The 13,223-nt window shown below is 36.0% G+C and overlaps 2 protein-coding genes across 5 annotated transcripts in view; one reads left to right on the top strand and one right to left on the bottom strand.

Moving 5' to 3' along the window:
• Positions 1-13,223, bottom strand: part of LOC145278004 (uncharacterized) — a 61,525-nt gene that overhangs the window by 26,485 nt on the left and 21,817 nt on the right. For 2 of the 4 annotated variants that reach the window (XM_080130176.1, XM_080130174.1), the window contains exon 1: positions 10,587-10,916. The exons of the other annotated variants lie outside the window; for them this stretch is intronic. The gene's annotated coding sequence lies outside the window, so the exon portion shown is untranslated. Of the gene's footprint in view, positions 1-10,586; positions 10,917-13,223 lie in introns of those variants that run through there. 4 annotated transcript variants of the gene reach the window in all.
• Positions 3,846-13,223, top strand: part of LOC145278005 (uncharacterized) — an 89,991-nt gene continuing 80,613 nt past the window's right edge. The window contains exon 1 of the mRNA XM_080130179.1: positions 3,846-4,003. The gene's annotated coding sequence lies outside the window, so the exon portion shown is untranslated. The remainder of the gene's footprint in view (positions 4,004-13,223) is intronic.

Consider the following 13,223-nt stretch of genomic DNA (forward strand, 5'->3'; position numbering starts at 1 on the left):
TTTGTCGTCCGAAGGGTCGAGCTTCAAAACGATACCGATCTTGTGAAAATTCATTGCTTCTGTTGAAAGTTTTAGGCATACATACATACATACATTTAAACAGACAGGTGAAATTTATATTATAGAAAGAAAGCTGATCAACATTACCAATCATTCACACATACATCTGCTACAATATATCGATCATCTCTCCTCATCTGCTTGGCAACTTGGTAGACGTTGCTGTTTTTTGGATCAAGTAATGATAACAAAAACATATACGTTTAAAATTTTTCTGATAGCTTTGTGCAGTTCATTTTCTATATTATCCACCGTAAAACCAAAGCAACACTTATACAACAGAGACTTTTTAAAGGTTTATTGGTCAGCTCCTTTCCAGAAACCCATATCTTCATTTATGGTCTCAACTGCCTCTCATAAATGCTTTTCTAAAACAATTGTGATGGCATAGGTGAATGGACGAAATCTCCACACTCTTATTGATAACGGAAGTTCCGAAAATTTTTTTAAGGCAAATATCGTGGAAACAAATAAAATTCTTTTTTTCTGTTCAAGAAAAATATCGATGAGCAATTCATCCTTATCCTACTGCACAATCAGATACTGCTTGGCTGACCTCAAGCTAAAAGGAAATTTCTATTCTAAAATCAGAAGTGAAGTAATTTTAGGACATAATTTTCTTAACCAATATTCTCACCTTCCAATTCCGTTCAGCGGTACCAAACCAGTACTGCACATATGTAGACTAACACCTACAAAAATCTGATATCCACCTCTCTTCTTGAATATGAACTTACTGCAAATCCATAGCAGTACAATGTAGATGCTATTCGTCCAATAAACAAAGAATTTATTGCAGTGGACGTGAAGAGACTTCTTAAAAGATTATAGAGCTCAGCAAATTGCTATGGAGAGCCCAAGTCCGAATAATGACTAATGGAAATTATTTGACTAATATGGAAATTATTTGACTAATATGGAAAACCATAAAAAAGGACGGTTGTTGCTTATTCCCAACCCATCAAGAGATACACACAGCTCAATATGTATCCCTTCCTGATATTGACAAAATATCTCACTAAGTATCGTATTTTTAACACACTGGATCTTAAGAGTGCGTACGATCAGCTACCCATCAAGTTGGAGGAGAAACCTTACACAGCATTCAAAGCCTGCGGTCGTTTTATAGCAATTTTGTAGGATCCTTTTCAAGGTTACAAATGGAGTCACAAGTTTTCAGAGGGTAAAAGACAAAATCATTTCTAACAAGAAATTGAAGGGTACTGTGGTATACATAGATGATATCACTACTTGTAGCTATAACGTGGAAGATTGTATGACCATAATCTGAAATGATTCATGGCCACTGTAAAGAAATATGGCCTGACCCTGAATGAGGAAAAGTGTTCCTATAATTTGAGAAACAAAGCTACCAGGATACATAGCCAGAAATGGTGTTATGAGACCAGATTCAGAGTGACTGAAATTTTTAATAGAATTACTAATTCCTGAAAATATGGCTGACTTATGACAAAAACTTAGCATGTTTGCCCATTATTCTTAATGGGTTGCGTCCTTTTCTGAAAAAAATTTCATAATTTAAGAAGGGATATTATTAATTCTGCCTGCCAGGGCCGCTGCAAAAAAGGTAGGCTCTCTCTACTGTGCTAGAAAACTACTGCCACCTGAAAGTATCCTGTACCTCTATAATAATATAGCCTATTTTCAACTTAAACTTTTCTCGCACAGCACCCCAGGTTGGGAACCCCCGATTTAGAAAAACTAACTTTAAATCCCAAGCGTAAACCCTAACGCCGCCCCCAAAAACTAGTTTTTAAGCACGCAGGAGAAAAACAAAATGTTTCTACTTATTTAAAACAAATAAATAAAATAAAATAAAACCATGTTTAGTTATAAAACTTAGGGTAGTTTGTTGTTATATTTTATTTTATCGCTTTTCTATTTTTTTTTTTTTTTTTTTAAATTGTAATTCATATCCGATTAATGTTGCTACTGTTTCCTAGCGTTTTTAAGATTCGCTCGATGACGGTCAGCATAATCCGGCGGTTTACGTCAGTTGCCGGACAAACCTGAGTGTACGAATACAGATATACGCCGTTTTAATGCTTGTGCATTTTATGAACCGGATATCATATCCGGTTCATAAAATGCACAAGTATTAAAACGCTATCTAGTCTGGAAGTGTGTAATCATTTTACGTTAAATCGCTCACTTTAAAGTTATTTTTTTTTTTTTTTCGAATCTTCTTTTTTGGGAGGCGGGGGATGGAGGGTTACATAGGATTGTAAAGCTCCAACAATACACAGTTATTATGGTTTAACTGTACTATTGAATTTTTTTTTAAAACTTATTATTTTTTTTTTTACCTTGTCGTTTGACTCCTATATTTGGATGACGTCATTAAATTAAAATACCTGACTTAGGTGAATAATAATAGATCGATTTAGGTAAATCGGTTTTGGGGTTCGAAACAAATTTTTTTGTTGTTTCAGTGTTCAAAACAAACAACTAGATGGAAATATGGAGAAAGTAAAAAATAAAATAAATAAAAATTTCAATATAAGACATTGTCGTCATATTAAAACAACAACATAGTTATTATGATGTTATCTGCCAAGAAGCATCATCCACACCAAAATATATCATCGTTGGGTCACATTGGATGAGTCATGAAATAATTGACTCCAATTGTGTGAAAGGGGAATATCATTTATTATTAGTGGAAAAAATGAGGGTGCTTGTTAAGATGTAGTCGACAAATCGATTTCTAAATATATCGCTTTCAGCAAAAAACAATATTACGTACTTAATTGTCATGTCGAAAATAGTAATATATCCAAAAACTACGAAAAATCGAGTAAAACTGCTTTAGTGTTTTTAGTAAAATAATAATGATTATCATTAACATGACAATTATTGTTAGCATTATATAGACAACAAATATTGCTTATAGACAACAAATATTGCAGCCATAAAGAAGTAATCTAAAATATTCGCTTTGGAGTTATGTCCCCTGCGTGTAGACTCAGATTCTAACAGTATACATTATAACGTCTAAGAAAAATGCAATTTTACCTAATTTTCCGTAAAAATTACTTTTAACTATAAAATACTTTCTATTCGATGATTCTTCGTAATTTTTGGATGTATTACTATTTTCGGCATGACAATTAAGTACGTAATATTGTTTTTTCTTAAAGAGACATATTTAAAAAAGTCGATCCTGTCGACTAAAAGAGAGTAGTAGCACTTCGTGTGTATGTGCATGTACGAAAACAATCGTGTGTATGTGCATGTACGAAAACAATTGTACACCAATGGTGTGTGGTTGTGTGTGCACTGGTGCTGATGCAGGTAGCACCACAACTTTTTTGTATTGTTTTATGCGCATATTCACAAATAACGCAAAGTTGAGCTTAAAAGTAGGGAATCCAACCCTAACACGTTTTCAAGAAGCGAGGGCGGGTATAAAAATAATCCGTTTGAAAATATTCCCCGACAAGAACGCTTCAGAATAGAGAGGCGGCAAAACGCGGAAGAACAATCCTAAATGTTTTGTTACATTGTTTTAAATTTGCTTTTCGTGTTTTATGTATTTTGTCTGTATTTCTCCTGTCTTTTTGTCTGTATTCCGTATTATCCGTCCAGCCCTTCTGCTACAAAGCTGAACGTTTTAAAACAAACAAAATGCCGGCAACTAACGATAAAAAAAAATGCCGGAAATTATTCTCTAGAGTAGATAAACTTAGGACTTTATAAAAAAAAAAGCTAGAATTTTTTTTTTTTTTTCTTTTTTTTTTTTAACAAAAAAAAAAAAATGTAAATTAGATATTGTTTACACTTAGAAACGTTACGACTTTTATTCTATAGATAGGCACTCGATCAAGTCATCCGGAAATAGAAATCTCCTGTCACTCTAGTAAGCAATATGCTAGCTAACAGTTGATAAAAAAACTGCTGGCGGAATCTCTAGTGCAAAAACGTTAAGTATTTTTATTTATTTTTTTTTTCTAAACTAATCCTAAATGTTTTGTTACATTGTTTTAAATTTGCTTTTCGTGTTTTATGTATTTTGTCTGTATTTCTCCTGTCTTTTTGTCTGTATTCCGTATTATCCGTCCAGCACTTCTGCTACAAAGCTGAACGTTTTAAAACAAACAAAATGCCGGCAACTAACGATAAAAAAAAAATGCCGGAAATTATTCTCTAGAGTAGATAAACTTAGGACTTTATTTAAGTAGTATACTTAATATATACTATTACTGCAAGCTTGCCTGTATTGAAAATATTTTCTTTTCGAATCCTACCTTATATAGTTAGCCTTATGTTCAAGTACATTCGAAATATAATACAGCGCAAAGAAAGTCACTCATGAAAACGGACCTCCTAAATTAAAACCTTGAAAAATTATTTAAACTCTAATGTAAATTAATATTAAGCAGTTTTTACAAATTGATAATAGTTAATTATTGGATTTTAATTAATTATAAGATGAAACTTTTATGATTCAAACTAGATAGATAACGACAAACTTCCACCCATTAATATGGGAGGGGAGATTATCACCAAAATGCCATGAATTATTAAGTTCGCACCGGACTTACTACTTAGATATAAGTCACTTGTACCCATTCCCCTTTCTCCCCCCCCCTTTTTTTTTTTTTTTTTTTTTTTTTTAAAATGGAGAGTAGATAATACAGTGGATGTGTTATCGGCAGCTCCAGTAACTCTCGCTTCTCCTATTTTGTCATTCAGTCCTCATTCAATGAGTGATGTTTCTGACAAAGGGTGAAGAAAAAGCTGCTTAAAGGTCGGTACTACTTGGTGACCAGTAGTCTGAGATGTCGGATATTTTTCTGTCTTTGTCTGTCCTTGTTGCCATGTCACTAGTAAGGGTGCTGGAGGTAAACGTTTTGTCTGGGCTGACGTTATCCGCCTGATAGTCAGGGACCCGAACCTTGGATTAACCACTAAGGAGGCTGTCCTATCAGCAGGCGCAAAGTACTGGGACTGCTGTATTGCCATTTGGTGAGTGGATCTGGACCATGCAGTAGTCTCTGGTGGGGCCTCTCGATGCCATACTAGTGGGTAATTGTTACGGCTTTACCTTTTCGTGTGCTACAAATAAAAAAAAAAAATTTCCTGTCTTTTTCTCTCTTACTTTCCCTCTCTGTACTGCTCTAACCAAGTATGCCGACCTATTCCACAAATCCCCAAACCTCAACATGAAATATCTCCAGAATAAAAACTCGATTAAACCTAGAACCCCATCTTCCAGCGTAGACCCCTACTACCAGGTCTCCTTCTCCAATATCAGGGGTCTACGTTCCAACCTTCCAGAGGTTGAAACCCAATTACAGGAGACGAAACCGGACATATTATTTCTATGTGAAACTGGAATAGGGCCGACCACTTCCCTAGATGAGTTCATAATTAATGGATACTCCAATTTAACAGCTAAATCTGACTCCCAAGATCGCCATGGGCATAGAATATGTGCCTACATTAAGGATGGCTTCCCATGTGGCAGGGATATCTCTAGAGAAGATCCTAATTTACCCTATATGTGCTTCAGGGTTGCACTTGCTAACACCACTGCATTTATATTTGCCCTCTATAGGCCCCACAACAGCGGAGTTACTATCTTTAAGAGCATATCTGAGAAAATAGACCACATACTGTCTTCACATCCCTCGGCTAACATCCACATCTGTGGTGACTTCAACGTCCATAACGTGGAATGGCTGACCCATTCAAATAAGACGGATGATGAGGGGAGGTTTTGTCATGATTTTGCCATTGCTTATGACCTCACTCAGATTGTTCGTGAACCCACCCGTGTGCCCGATACACCCAATCAATATGCAAGCCTCTTAGACCTTTTTCTTTCAACTTCCCCTGAGCTATGTTCATGTACCGTTCATTCTCCTTTAGGATCCTCCGACCACTCCGTCGTATCAGTTAACATAAAAACAAAATGTAAGAAGCCATCAGACGTACCCCTCCACCATACTGTATACCGATACTCTATGGCTGACTGGGATAGCTTCCGTACATTCATAACTGATTTACCTCTGCACTCCATGTTTAAAAAGGAAGTGTCCTCTATAGTATCAGATCTGACCGAATGGTTAATTGTAGGCATAGACCAATTCATACCATCAAAAAAATTCCAACAAAAACCTAACAGCCAGCCATGGTTCTCCCCAGAATGTGCTGCTGCTATCGCGCACAGAAATCACTTTTTCCATAACTACCAACGTAATAGATGCACTGAGACTAAAGCTGCTTTCAGGACTGCCAGCAACCACTGTAAAAGAGTAATAAAAAATGCAAGAGAGCTATATGCCCAGTCTGTTAAATCCAAGGTAGCTGATCAGCGGCTTGGTTCCCACCAGTTTTGGCAAATAACAAATAGGATCCTGAACAGAAGTGTGCGTTCTATCCCAACCATTATCAATGGACCAGAGGTTATCTCGTCAGCGTCAGACAAGGCCAAACTATTTGCAAAGAACTTTGCAGCTAATTCTACCCTATGCGACGAAGGCCATCAACTCCCCATATTTCCTCCTATAACACAGAACAAGCTAGGTAATATACAAATATCCGTGCATGAGGTCGCCAAGCTAATAAAAAACCTAGATTCCAGTAAAGCAACTGGCCCTGATGGCATCCCAATTATAGTGTTAAAAAAGCTTCAACCAGAACTTGCTCCCATACTTACAAAACTATTTAAGCGCTGCCTTAAGGAGAAGTGCTTTCCGACCCCCTGGAAGACCTCATCAGTTTGCCCTGTATTTAAGAATTCAGGTGATAAGTCATCTCCCTCTCAATACAGACCAATAAGTCTTCTCTGTGTTATGAGTAAGTTACTGGAATCAATATTAAATAGAGAAATAGTCAACCACCTCAGCAGAAACAACCTTCTTAGTGACACACAATATGGTTTCCGCTCTGCAAGATCTACCGCAGATGTGCTGACGGTTATATCCCACAGGATTAGTGAATCTCTTGACAAAGGCTTCCTTTCTAGGGCAATTGCTCTTGACATATCAAAGGCCTTTGACAAAGTATGGCATAAGGGTCTACTTCACAAGATTTCCAGCTACGGTATAACTGGAAATGTTTTCTCAATCATTAAATCATTTCTCTCCGATAGGCTCATAAGAGTAGTGGTAGATGGACAAAAATCGGAGGCCTGCAATATAAATGCTGGAGTCCCTCAGGGGTCAATCCTCGGCCCAACTCTCTTCCTGATCTACATCAATGACCTCCCTAAACACATACTTAAATCATTCGTTGACATCTATGCTGATGACACGACCATCTACGGCAACACATCAAAGGCTGTAAATGACGAAGTTCTCTCGGATTCTCTCTCCTCTGATCTCGAGCGCGTGGTTCAGTGGGGGAAGATGTGGCTAGTTACCTTTAATGCATCTAAAACCAAACTCCTATCCTTACATCATCAACGCTCTGATCCCCAGCTGGCATCAATTGTGATGGATGGCTCTCGTCTGGGTGAGGCCTCGTGTTTTGACAAGCTTCTGGGTTTGACCTTTACTCCTGATCTGAAATGGAACACGTACATCAAGTCTGTTGCCAAGGTCGCAGGAAAGATGGTGGGATCCTTCTACCGCTCCAGAAGATATCTCACTACTGATTCAATTCTCTATCTATATAAAAGCCAAGTACGGCCAAGGATGGAATACTGTTGCCATATCTGGGCAGGAGCTGCCAAAAACAGCCTATCATGCCTTGACAGAGTACAAAATAGACTTCGTGGTTTAGTGGGGGATGCCCTTTTCTCTACCCTGCAACCCCTCTCCCACAGAAGAGACGTTGCGAGCCTATCCTTGTTTTATCGTTATTTTCATGGCAGGTGCTCGTCTGAACTCCAATCCCTGGTCCCCCCTCGCCAAACTTTCACGAAAATCACCCGTCTAGCTGAATCCACTGTGAAAAATTTCCCCCACTCTATATCTGTGCCTAAATCAAAACGCGGATTTCATGAGCAAAGCTTCTTTCTTAGAACTGCACGCCTGTGGAACTCTGTTCCGTCTGCCTGCTTCCCTCCGGACTACAACTTGGATTTCTTCAAGTCTAATGTTAACAAATTCCTAATGAACCGCCCCCTAATTAAACACTTCATAAAATCTCCTCACTAACGTGATGTACTTGCAATAACCCTTATCCCTGAGTGGCTTCCGGGCCTTGATAAGTGGTGATCACTGTGTAAAAAAAATTAAAAAAAAAAAAAAAAAAGAACAGCTTCCTGGGCAATTTTTAGATACAAAATTCTAAAGCAAGCGAAGGAGCAGCAGTTTTTGTTCGATTATCCTCTACAGTGTGGTACATCAATGCCGAAAGGTGGGGAAAACCATCTGCCTCCGAGGAGGGCGGGCACCCCATGCCCATCGTGTATAAAAACAGCCGGAAACAGAGCGGTCGTTTTGGGCGATTAGTAATAAACCGAATCTCACTCTCGGATCAGGAGATAATGCCCGGAAAGTCACCTCCTAGGACAGAACCAAGCTCTATTTCATTCTGATAAAGAGTAAGAAAAGGGAATGCGATACAATGTACCGCAAGTCGGGGGCACAAATAATCGACAAATTTCGACAAAAAGTTCCAAGAATATGTTTTGGGTTTGTATTGTACACATAGATTCGAAAAAGTTGTCAAAAAACAAATATATAACAAATAAATGTTATCAAAGGCAAGATAAGTTACTTTTCTACCAAATTGGATATATTTTTCGTGTTTTTATTCAATGTAACATGTTTATTCAGCCCGAAAAACATACAGTGTTAACCGATGTATTGGAAAATTCAAGATGGCGCCCGACTCTCTCTTTAACACAGTAAGTTTGGGAAAAGGTGTTATAAATAATAAACTAGACAAAATACTATTAAAAACCCACCGAATATATGCCAACCGGTAACATATATTGAGTGAGTTTCTAACAGTATTTTGTCTAGTTTTATATTTATAGCACCTTTTCCAAAACTTACCGTGTTAAAGAGAGAGTCGGGCGCCATTTGAATTTTCCAATACATCGGTAAATACTGTATGTTTTTCGAGGTGAAAAAACATGTTACATTAAATAAAAATAAAAAAATTATCCAGTTAGGAAGAAATGTAACTTATCTTGCCTTTGATAACATTTATTTGTTATATATTTGTTTTTTTTTGACAACTTTTTCGAATCTATGTGTACAGTAATACAAACCCCGTAACACATTTATTTTATTTATAAGTAAAAGTTAAGAAAAAGGAAAACATTTTTTAAAAAATGTTTATTATTATTAACGAGTAATACGTTAGTTGAAATAGCTAAAACAACCAATTTTATTTATAAAGACGGACATAAAACAATAAAAAAAAACAAGGCTGGCTTCACAGCAGTAGCAGTTATAATAACATTGTCAGAATAAATAGATTGTTATTGCGATGATAATGATGATGATTTATAATCATCATCGCAATAATAATCAATTTATTCCGACAATAATAATAATAATAATAATAATAATAATAATAATAATAATAATAAACGTTTTGCAATCTTATACATAAAAATTGACTGTGCACATTAATTTATTTTAAATTAATAACGTAAAAATGATCCTTTTAAAAATTAAAAACGCACATTTTTTTCCTGCCGCAGTCAAAATAGAAAGAAATTGATAGCAGTCGGAAATTAATCAAGTCGACTTGGTTGATTTAAAAGCACACACATACACAAAACTGAATTGAGACATCTTGCAGGTATTAGCTTGTCCTCTGATGATGGTATATGCGATATGGGACTGAAACTTCATTATTCCATGGTTCCTGGTAGCAGGAAGAATAATCTTTGGTATAGGGAGGGGGGTCAGGAGGACAGGTCGCAAAAAAGAAAAAGAAAAAAGGAGGTAATTTTGTCAAATATCAGCATGACCTACGCACAGTGGACAAAAAGTGGTTGCTGGAATTGTCAACAAAAATGATTAATAACAAATAAAAACATTGCTGTTTTTATTTTTGTTTGTTATTTATTTGAACATGCTTATGTATTTACGGTCGTGGATTGAAAACTGCAACTTCAAACAAAACGTATTATTGTTGAGAGAGAGAGAGAGAGAGAGAGAGAGAGAGAGAGAGAGAGAGAGAGAGAGAGAGAGAGAGAGAGAGAGAGAGAGAGAGAGAGAGAGAGGAGGAATTAAAAAAGATGAAGAGGGAAAGATATTAAAGGTACTTAAAAGAGAGAGAAGGAAATTAAAAAGTGAGGAGAGAAAAAAGGCAATTCGAATACTTGAAAATGGGGAACGAAAAAGAGGAAACGTTAAAGTACTTAAAAAAAAGGTATATATATATATATATATATATATATATATATATATATATATATATATATATATATATATATATATATATATATATTAGATAGATAGATAGATAGATAGTTTCATACGACGGACGATGACCACTACTCTCCCAAGATAAGTGGTTATTCAGGCCTCTAAGGGGCAGGGGAGGTTGGTTAAGGCGAGGCCGGAACCGGTATATCATTATTTACTTACCCATGTAGGCAAGCAGACGTTGCTAGAATTTTCAGGGAGACTTTTTTTTGGGAAGACGGAAGAGGCTGGCAATAGAAAGAACTCTGATTCTGAGATAATTGTTGTGCTGGAGACGACGACGTCCATTGGTGTCCGTCATCGTCGTGTTAGTGGGGTGGGGAGAGAAGGTGATCGTACGGACGAAGGAGGAGGGCGAGGAGGAGGAAAGGAACGCCCGTTGTTCGTTTTTGCGATTAGTTTCGTCTGTCGCTCGCGTCGTCGCCGTATTCGGTTGCCATTGGCACACACACACACACACACACACACACACACACACACACACACACACACACACACACACACACACAGAGGTGGGGAAGCGCACTCACTGGGTTGTCGTCGCAAAACTGAGCTTCATAATGATGATGATCATCATCATTAGTATGATGATGATCATCATCATTAATATGATGATGATAGTATTTGTATAATGATTATGATGAGTGATCGTGATTATTATTACATCATAATGCTAACAATAATTGTCATCCTGTTAATAATAATGATGGTTATTATTATTATTATTATTATTATTATCATGTTGTTGATGATGATGATTTAAGGAAGAGGGGAATAAAAAATGTTAATGTTCATAATTAACCCCCACCCTCTCTGCCTTATTTTCAATTATTTAACAAATTACATCTTGAAGAATGGCGGCGTGCAAAAAGTGGATTTGACTATTATTTCTATTCATTTTGTCATAATTAAAAAAAATTGAAAATCATATTCTCTTTATTATTATTTATTAATAGAACACTCTTATTTGTTTCGTGTAAAATATTTTTATCATCTTTTGAATTTAAATGGGGTTTAGATATACGATATGTAAAAAAGGCCTTTTTTGTTAAATTACGAAAACTTAAAAAAATATACATAAAAAATAAAACAAAGAATTAAAATTAAATTATTTCATCTTTCAATTTGTTTAAAAATATTAAACAGTGTACGACGACTACGACGCATGCCATTCATTTCATTTTTATTGTTCCTAAAAAAAAGAAAAGAAACTGTATATAAAATATTAATTTTAAAAGCAATTAATTTTATTGAAATTTTTTATGCATCACAAAATAAAAGTTAGTCCTTATTTTAGTCACGTCAATTATTTACAATGAAATGGATTTACCGTTTCAGCATTACTTATGGGTCACTTTTATTTATTTATTTTTTTTTTACTTAAACCGTGTTTTAGTAAAATAAACATTAAAAACACTAAGTCATGGTGAGTTTCATAATAAACGCACATCACTTCACGAAATCAAAACTCGCCTGCAGCAATAAGGTCACTATACCTATACGTAAGCTGAAAACGAGGCTAGCCAAGAAAGAACGATAACTCAAGTTTATAAGTTTATAAATATTCTTTTAACTTGAAAACTATGAACACGAGTTATCGACCGTGTTCATGAAAATATAGTTTAAGTAAAAAATAAGTTATTTGATAGAAAAGCTTACATCCATTCCATTCTAAATAATTTAGAAATTAATCAAAATCTATTAATCAATTTTTTGGATGGGGGGGGGTCATCACTTTTAAAGCTTCGAAAGTTAATCGAGCAAAAGGGGGTTAATTAGTGTACGGTGGTCATTGAGACTACAGTTTAGTGATCGCTAGTGGTGTTAATTTGGTAGAATTTGATTATCTAACACTCAACGAGAACTTGTTTACATTGAACTTGAAGATAAACATGTTTTGTTGTAGTCATCTGAGAAACAGCCACGTAGAAAAGAGTTCCACAGGCGAGCAGTTCTAGAAAATAAACTTTGTTCGTGGAATTTGCGTTTCGACTTCGGCACAGATAGAGAGTGAGTGAAACTTGATAGTGGTTATAGCTAGACGAGTGTTTGCAGTCAAAGTTTTGCAGGGGGGTCCTATTTCAATTACCTGATGTTAAAGTTAAGTGAAACAAGGGAGATAAGTAAGATTTAAAAAATATATTTACGCTTTGGAAATTCTGGTTTGTATGTTATTGGGGTGGTAGTTGAGAGATACGGCCAGTTTGATTGTGGAAGAATGCATTTCAGGCAATAGGAAACGAGACGAAAATGGAGATTATTGGCGACATGATGCGAAATCTAAGCAAAGATAAGATAATTCCGTTTTACTGAGAACTCAAGACAACAAAATCGGAGTTCGTAAAAGTTCTGTTGTATGAGGAAATCGAATACACGTGTTCATTTCGGTTTCGTGCATTGTACACATTTAATAAAACGTCTCTCGCAACGTACTTATAATCATGTTTTGCCAAGATCTTTTACTTTTGAAATCTGGTTTAAATATTATTTTTTTTTTTCACACACACACACACACACACACACACACACACACACACACACACACACACACACACACACCTGTGCGCAAATAAACGAACGTTTATTCATTTCAATTTCCCCGCGCATTTTGCACAAAAGCAAAGGCATGATTTCAAACATGCTCAAACACTTTTTCTCACAACAACAAAAGTAAAATGAACATATTTCTGGCGGACGCAGTTAACGACAGTCACGTGACACCAGTGATCAATGAGAAAATTTAGGAGATTGCCTTTTTAACGCTTTTCCAAAAACCAAAATATCAGCAGTAGCAATCTT

This window comes from Euprymna scolopes, chromosome 6 (genome assembly GCF_053919585.1).
Source record: "Euprymna scolopes isolate OS-2025 chromosome 6, ASM5391958v1, whole genome shotgun sequence".
NCBI classification, from domain to species: domain Eukaryota; kingdom Metazoa; phylum Mollusca; class Cephalopoda; order Sepiida; family Sepiolidae; genus Euprymna; species Euprymna scolopes.